Source organism: Oryctolagus cuniculus, chromosome 12, assembly GCF_964237555.1.
Source record: "Oryctolagus cuniculus chromosome 12, mOryCun1.1, whole genome shotgun sequence".
In the NCBI taxonomy this organism is placed as follows: Eukaryota; Metazoa; Chordata; class Mammalia; order Lagomorpha; family Leporidae; genus Oryctolagus; species Oryctolagus cuniculus.
The window spans coordinates 103,655,919-103,662,515 of NC_091443.1; the positions used below are offsets into that span (position 1 = coordinate 103,655,919).

General features: G+C 48.3%; 1 pseudogene; it reads right to left on the bottom strand.

The window, feature by feature from the left end:
• Window positions 1-1,540: 1,540 nt before the first annotated feature.
• On the bottom strand, window positions 1,541-5,918 carry LOC100355830 (ceramide synthase 5 pseudogene; annotated as a pseudogene).
• Between the last annotated feature and the right edge of the window lie 679 nt (window positions 5,919-6,597).

The window sequence follows — 6,597 nt, forward strand, 5'->3', positions numbered from 1 at the left end:
ATCACATCATAGGAAACATTTGCTGGCTCCTAACTGACTCATTTAGAAGACAGATGTTAGAGTTGCTTATGTATCTTCATCTAAAGAAGTGGACTCTTTCACTCAGCTCTCCAAAGCACTCATTCCCCAAGGTGACCTTTTAACCCAGAAGAGCTTCCCTCCCTCCCTTCTTCCTGCCATGCATGGGTGCTCCAGTGCTGCCTGCCTTGCCAGGCTGGGCTCTGAAGCGCATCCCTTGATCTGGCCTCCCCCAGGACTCAAAGCACCCTCACTACCTGGCCACTCTCCAGCCCGGGGCCGTTGGCCACCCAGCCCACTCTCTCCTCTGGGGACTTCCTTCTGGAGGGCACGGCGCGGGCACTCACACTGCGACTGAATACCTCCAAGTCCTCCATCTCTGCACAGCTTCAGCATAGCTCCTTTGTCCCAGTCCATGCCCCTCTGCACCACTTGCAACTCTTTGTCCCTCTCCAGCCCCCTACCCCCTCATCCACCTCGCCCACTCTGAAATACAGCCTCTGCCTCCAGATTTGCAGCTTGAAGTCCTCACCCCCAGTGTGGCTGTATGTGCAAATGGATCCTTCAAGGAGCTAACTCAGAGTTAATGAGGTCCTAACAATGGGACCCTACTCTGATAGGATGGCTGCCACATCAGAGTGACAGCAGGGGTGTGGGCATGCAAAAAGAAATGGTTGTGTGGTTAGAGAGAACACAACCATCCTCAAACCAAGACGAGGTCCCAGGAAAAACCAGCACCGTCAACACCTCGAGCTTGGATTTCCATCCTCCATCAGAAACTGTGAGAAAACCCATCTCTGTCACATCCAGGGTGTTTTGCCATGGCCGCCCAAGCTGAATAATGGACTCCACCCAGCCTTCTGCCCATAGAAGGTGCAGGTCTTCAGACAGGAACCTGCTCAACACCTTCCCTCCTACGAGTCATCAGGGTCCACGCCATCTCTCAGACACTTCCCACATACAGCAGAGAGTGTGTTGCTTCCTTCTGTCCCATGCTGGATTGTGCCAGCCGTAGCTCAGGGAATTAGGAGGTAGACTTAGAGATAGACCCACCAGGGGACTCCTCATCTATTTCTTCTGGGTTGATCTTGCAGAGGTCAGAGGAGAGGAAAGGAGCAAGCTTCCGTAGGATCCAACTTGAAAGAGGCTCTCACTTTCGTGAGTTGGATGAGCACTGATCCTCCATTGGTAGGACCTTGGCAATGAGCATCTCGCAATTTTGCCTCCCAGATGCCTCCATTCCCCCGTGAGGCTCAGCTCCTGCCGCACCCTGTGGTCCTGTCAGGTCAGCCCATGCTCTTCTGCGAGCTGGGTCTCTGGAGTGTTGGAGTCTGCTCTGGCTTGCAAAGAGTTTCTGAGGCCACGTCTTCAGTCTTCCCTGCAAGGCCCCTCTGCTCCACACAGGTCTACTGGCTTCTCTGGGTCCCAAAAAGAAGATGGTTACCAAGCAAAGGAGTTCTGCCCAACAGTCACAGCAGCCCAAACTACAGCATCCACTTCTGGAGAAAAGAAAGGTTTTATATCAAGATTGTCTGCACTGGAGACAGGAGGTAAAGCTGAAGTCCACCTCCTGGAGCTGGGTCCTGGGCAGGCTCTGTGGGTTACGGAGGCCAGCGGGTGTGTGGAAGCCCTGGAGAGGAGGCACGTCCTGATGGGCGCGGTGGCTGTCACATCGGCTGGTCTTCTTTGCCCATGAGAACCCCAGTCCACCTATTAACAGCAGAGCAGAATCAGTTTGAGCCGGATCTGCAGTTACAAGATCACTCTTCCTTGTACCCTGAAAAGAGTCTTGGGCTGAAAATCTGACCTCTCTGCTATCCCAAATCACTAGAATCTGTGGTATCTGCAACTCTCGGCGTGGCTGGAGTCTCTGGCCAGTGCTCATCTCTCTCCTTTCTGTTTCCTGGCTCTGTCTTTTGTCGCCTTGTGTAGAAATGATGGCACTTTGCATCTCTCCCACTTGATCAGCTCATACAGTGCAGGGGCCAATTGATGTTTGAATTTCATGACCAACAGGGGATTTGGGACATACAAGCCTTTCCCCCAGTGTTTGTTGAATGAATGAATGATCATGAAGGCAGTTGGTCGTATTTGATATTCACCCTTAACTCCAGCACAAGTTAGTAAACAATGGAAGATTGCTACCATCCCTGACTGGTTGCTGAGTCTACATTTGTTTTCACATAGCAATGTACCTCATGTGAGGTCTCATGGAGACGGATTATTCCTGAACCACCAGGACATTTCTCTCTGCCACTGTTCATTTTTCTAGTGGATTGTCTTAGAAATTATCCTTCATATGCAGGATGAGCTTTCTTTTAATTACGCCATTGCAACTTCTTATATCCAAATCATTCCTATTTCTCCATCTGGTTTATGAGTTCATTCAGTACCAAGTCCCTGTGGTCTTCCTATCGCCAGGGTTAATTTTTCTAATCTGTAACTCCTTCTCTTCATCTTAGTAATTAAAGCCAGACCAGCTTTGCTGGATTCAGAGGTTCCTCCTTATCTCCAAGGTTCTGCTATGAATATTACGGATGAACAACTGCTGCTGTTTCGTCCAGGATGTTTCTCCACAACTTATCACCCAGACTGTTGCAAATTCTAGAGCTTTGAACAACCGTACTGTTCTACCAAAAGTATTAGACTAGCATAAATTTTGGCTTCCTTAGTTACATAGGCATACTTCAGAAAATACATATTTCCACTCTTTATGGTGATTTCTTTCCCATAAAATGCCCCAGGTTTCATTTCTTTAGAAGTGAACTCAACGTCTCCAGTCAATCTCTTTAGTTTTCTGTCAGAACTGATTTGCATTCGTTGACACTTGGGATGATATTCTTTGCCCGACAGTCATAATTTCTCTAATTTTGCCCTCTTCAAATATTCCATACTAGTTCTTCTTGGCCATGTTCAGACTCAGAGGAATCAACTGTTTGCATCCCAACTTGGTTCATGGAAAATAGTTCCATGCCTATACCTTGAAAGTTCTTCATATACACGTTGGGGATGAACAGCAGGTCATTGAATGAGGCCCTATGTTTGTCTCCTTCTCCCCGACCTTCCCTTCATTGCCTGGAAAATCCTCTATAGAACTTTCTGACTTAAAGGAGAAGGGAGGGTAGTGATTATCAAAGCTACTTGACATTGAACAACTGCCTGAATCTATTCCCTGATACCTACTCTGAAAAGCCCAGGGATTCAGCTTGTTTTCTACTCTCCTCCTGGCCTCAGCCCTCCATTCTCAACTGCTCCCCCAATTCAGTGTCATTCTTGCCCAGGTGTCAGCCACGACTCTCATTTCGATTTCCCATGGACAACCCCTTGAACGCCTGCTCTCATTTTCCCTTGCACTGTATTAACTCTCATCCCCATCGACCCCTGAGCCTTGAACCATGCTTCCAGCTGGCTATAGTCCCCTCCACTCCCAAATCAATGGTCAGGTCTCTCACCTCTTGGTCTGCTTCCTCCAGCCAACAGCTGATTTACGTTGTGCTATCACAGCTGTGACCCTGGTCTTGTCTACTTGGTGTAAACGCTACAGAAATTTGCAGTACCTACAGCTCACTGTTCACCTAAAACATTGTGGGTAGCATTTTTTTTAAAAATGTATTTGACAGGTAGAGTTATAGACAGTGAGAGAGACAGAGAGAAAGGTCTTCCTTCCGTTGGTTCACTCCCCAAATGGCCACTACGGCTGGCACTGCACCAATTCAAAGCCAGGAGCCAGGCGCTTCCTCCTGGTCTCCCACGCGGGTGCATGAGCCATCCTCCACTGCCTTCCTGGGCCACAGCAGAGAGCTGGCCTGGAAGAGGAGCAACCGGGACAGAATCTGGAGCCCATATGGGATGCCGGTGCCACAGGCAGAGGATTAACCAAGTGAGCCACGGTGCCGGCCCCATGGGTAGCATTTTAAGATAAAGAAAGAGAGGGGGAGAGGAGAGAACAAGAGAGAGAGAGAGAAAGAGAGAGAGCAGAATCCTGGCAGGAAGTCCCCGCTGGGCTCTATGTTCCGGGACCTGCCCTCCAACCATACTTTCTCACGGATTCTGGAAGTCGCCCAATAACCTTCAGGGAAGTTCACGGTCTGCTTTTATCTTCATTTTCTCTCATACTTTAAAAGTATGCAACAGATCTTAAATTCCACAGGTTGTAAAGGCTCATATGCTCCATGGAAACAGTCCTGTGCAAAATTCCATCTCCTACTTAAAGAAGTCTGACATGGGGATCAACACAGTGGCACCACTGGCCTCACCAGCATCCCCTATCTGAGTGACTGCGACCTGGCTGCTAGCATGCCTGGGAAGGCAGCAGGGATGTGCGCCCCTGCCCCTCATGGAATTTTAGATTATCATTTTTTTTTTAGGGCTGAAGCACTTTTAATCAAGGAAGTGTAAACAACCATCTAAAATCAGGAACAGCTCACCCAGTGGCTGCCATCCTCCAACCCTCGGCTCACCCTCTGCCACCCCCACCTCCCGCCTGTTTACCATGAGAAAAGCACAGGGAATCAGCAGCTGTCCCTGTCGTCATCAGGTGGCAGGAAGGGGATCCAGCTAGAGGCCACACAGTCCTGGCCATCTGCCCAGGTCTCTGTTTCTATACAGTGAAACTCACACATGTACACACACACACACACACAAATACAAATAGCATTATTTAAAGGACCTGGAGGCTGTTAAATACAAAATGGCAGAGTTTTTTTTTTTTAAGCGAAAATATTGGCTTCTTTGATTCTCCTCAGTGCCTTGCAGCCCCTCTGGTCCCAGGCTTATGGATGTGGGGATGCCCAACAGGCGTAAGCTGCCAGTGGCCCTGCAAGTCCACGCGGGCTCGAGTTCCCATCCCAGACACGTTACTCTTCCGCCCAGTGGCTGCCTCCCATGGGGCCACTCACACAGCCGGCACCGCTGCTGGGACGGCTGCCCTCCATTGTCCTTGGCCACCTTTCTGTGGATCAAGGCTTTGAAAACAATTCGTGCAATAAGGTAGGACCAGAGGACATGCAGAACCTGTAGGATCGGGAGGAGCCGGTTGAAGAGCCACCAGGAAGGATAGGGCCGATCGGCTCCCAGCTCTCAACGAGGGTCGTGTCGAGAATGCAGAATGGACAGATTCCTAGATGAGCGACCACAGAAACAGCCCTGATGTCACAGGAAGGCTGTCGCAGAGCCGCTGGTACCTGGCATCATTTGCTAGCTTGGCTGCCTCTGGTGAGAAGTCTGAGGCATCACGCAGACACACATGACCAGAGTTCCCACTGGACCACGTCGTTGATGTAGAAGAAGATGCTAAGCCCAGTGGTGGCCAAGAATGTGCAAACATAATCAGGAAGCCCTTTCTTTTAATGTCTACAAATTGAGAAAACATGAAGGCCAACTCCATGACATATTTGTGAAGTGCACTTGAAAGGGGCTGATATAGTTAGCTGGGCCAGCAGTGCCACCTGTCCCAGAACTAAGGTGATGACCAGAGAAACCTAATTCTGTAGTAGAATATACATCAATAAAAAGTGAACCACCTCCTACAGGCTTTCACAGAATTTAGTGAGTGTTGGGAGCTTGTCCTGATTCCCTGGATGGCCAAACCAGCATTAGATTATTTCGGACATCCCAGTCCGGTTGCTTTGAGGAGCCCTCCAGCCTCTGCTCGTCGGGATACTTGGTAATAGATACGAACACCTCTTCAAGGATGGCGTTGGGTTAGGTCTGATAAGGTCCATGGTCCTTGATGCCAACACGGAGTACACAGGGTTTAGCAACACATCCCTTGAAGAGCAGCCTCGCGGAGAAGACACCCCCTCCAGGTCCATCCAGACCACATTCTGGAGCCGCCAATAGGGCTCACTCCACAGCCAGCCCCATAGCAGGCCCAGGGCTCCCGCAGCCGAGGTCGCCATATTATGCCCCCCCATACCACCTATTATTTTATTTTTTATATGTTTTGAAGAGTAAAAAATAATTTCTAAAATTATAGCAACAAGATATTTAGGTTGAATTCCATTGAAGTTGTAATCTTGCCCAATGTTGGGCTTTTTGAATGATAAAAAAAAATAGTCTTATTCTTAGAAATGTTAAATGTGTTTCATCTTTTTTGGAAGGATTATTGTGCCAAGTAAAATTTCCAAGTCAAAGACGTGATCTGTTTTATGAGCCCTTACACAGCTGGGAAGATCTCTTTGTTCCCATGAGAAACGCCTGGACGAAAGACGTGAGATGTCACCACCTTTCCTTCCCCTCCAGGCCAGCCATAATTAGCCTGTTTAATTTCTAAATATATCACTACGCTAGAAAAGTGAGGGACAGCCCAATTTATGCAACTGCAGAAGTAATCATTTGTTTTGCGTCTACCTAGGTGCTTGTTGGAATTTTATTTTGTACTTTGACAGTACCTTTGCACTTTAAAAATCTTATCTCAGCTCAACCCAGTGAGTTGTGTGGAAGTGTTCTTTCTCTTTGCAAAATTTGTATTCTTTGTTATGTCCTCATTTTTATTCCTAGTGTTGCTAACTGTTTTTGTTTCAGGCCAGAGGTTTAACTGTTTTATTATTCTTTTCACACAAATAGCTATCAATTTTA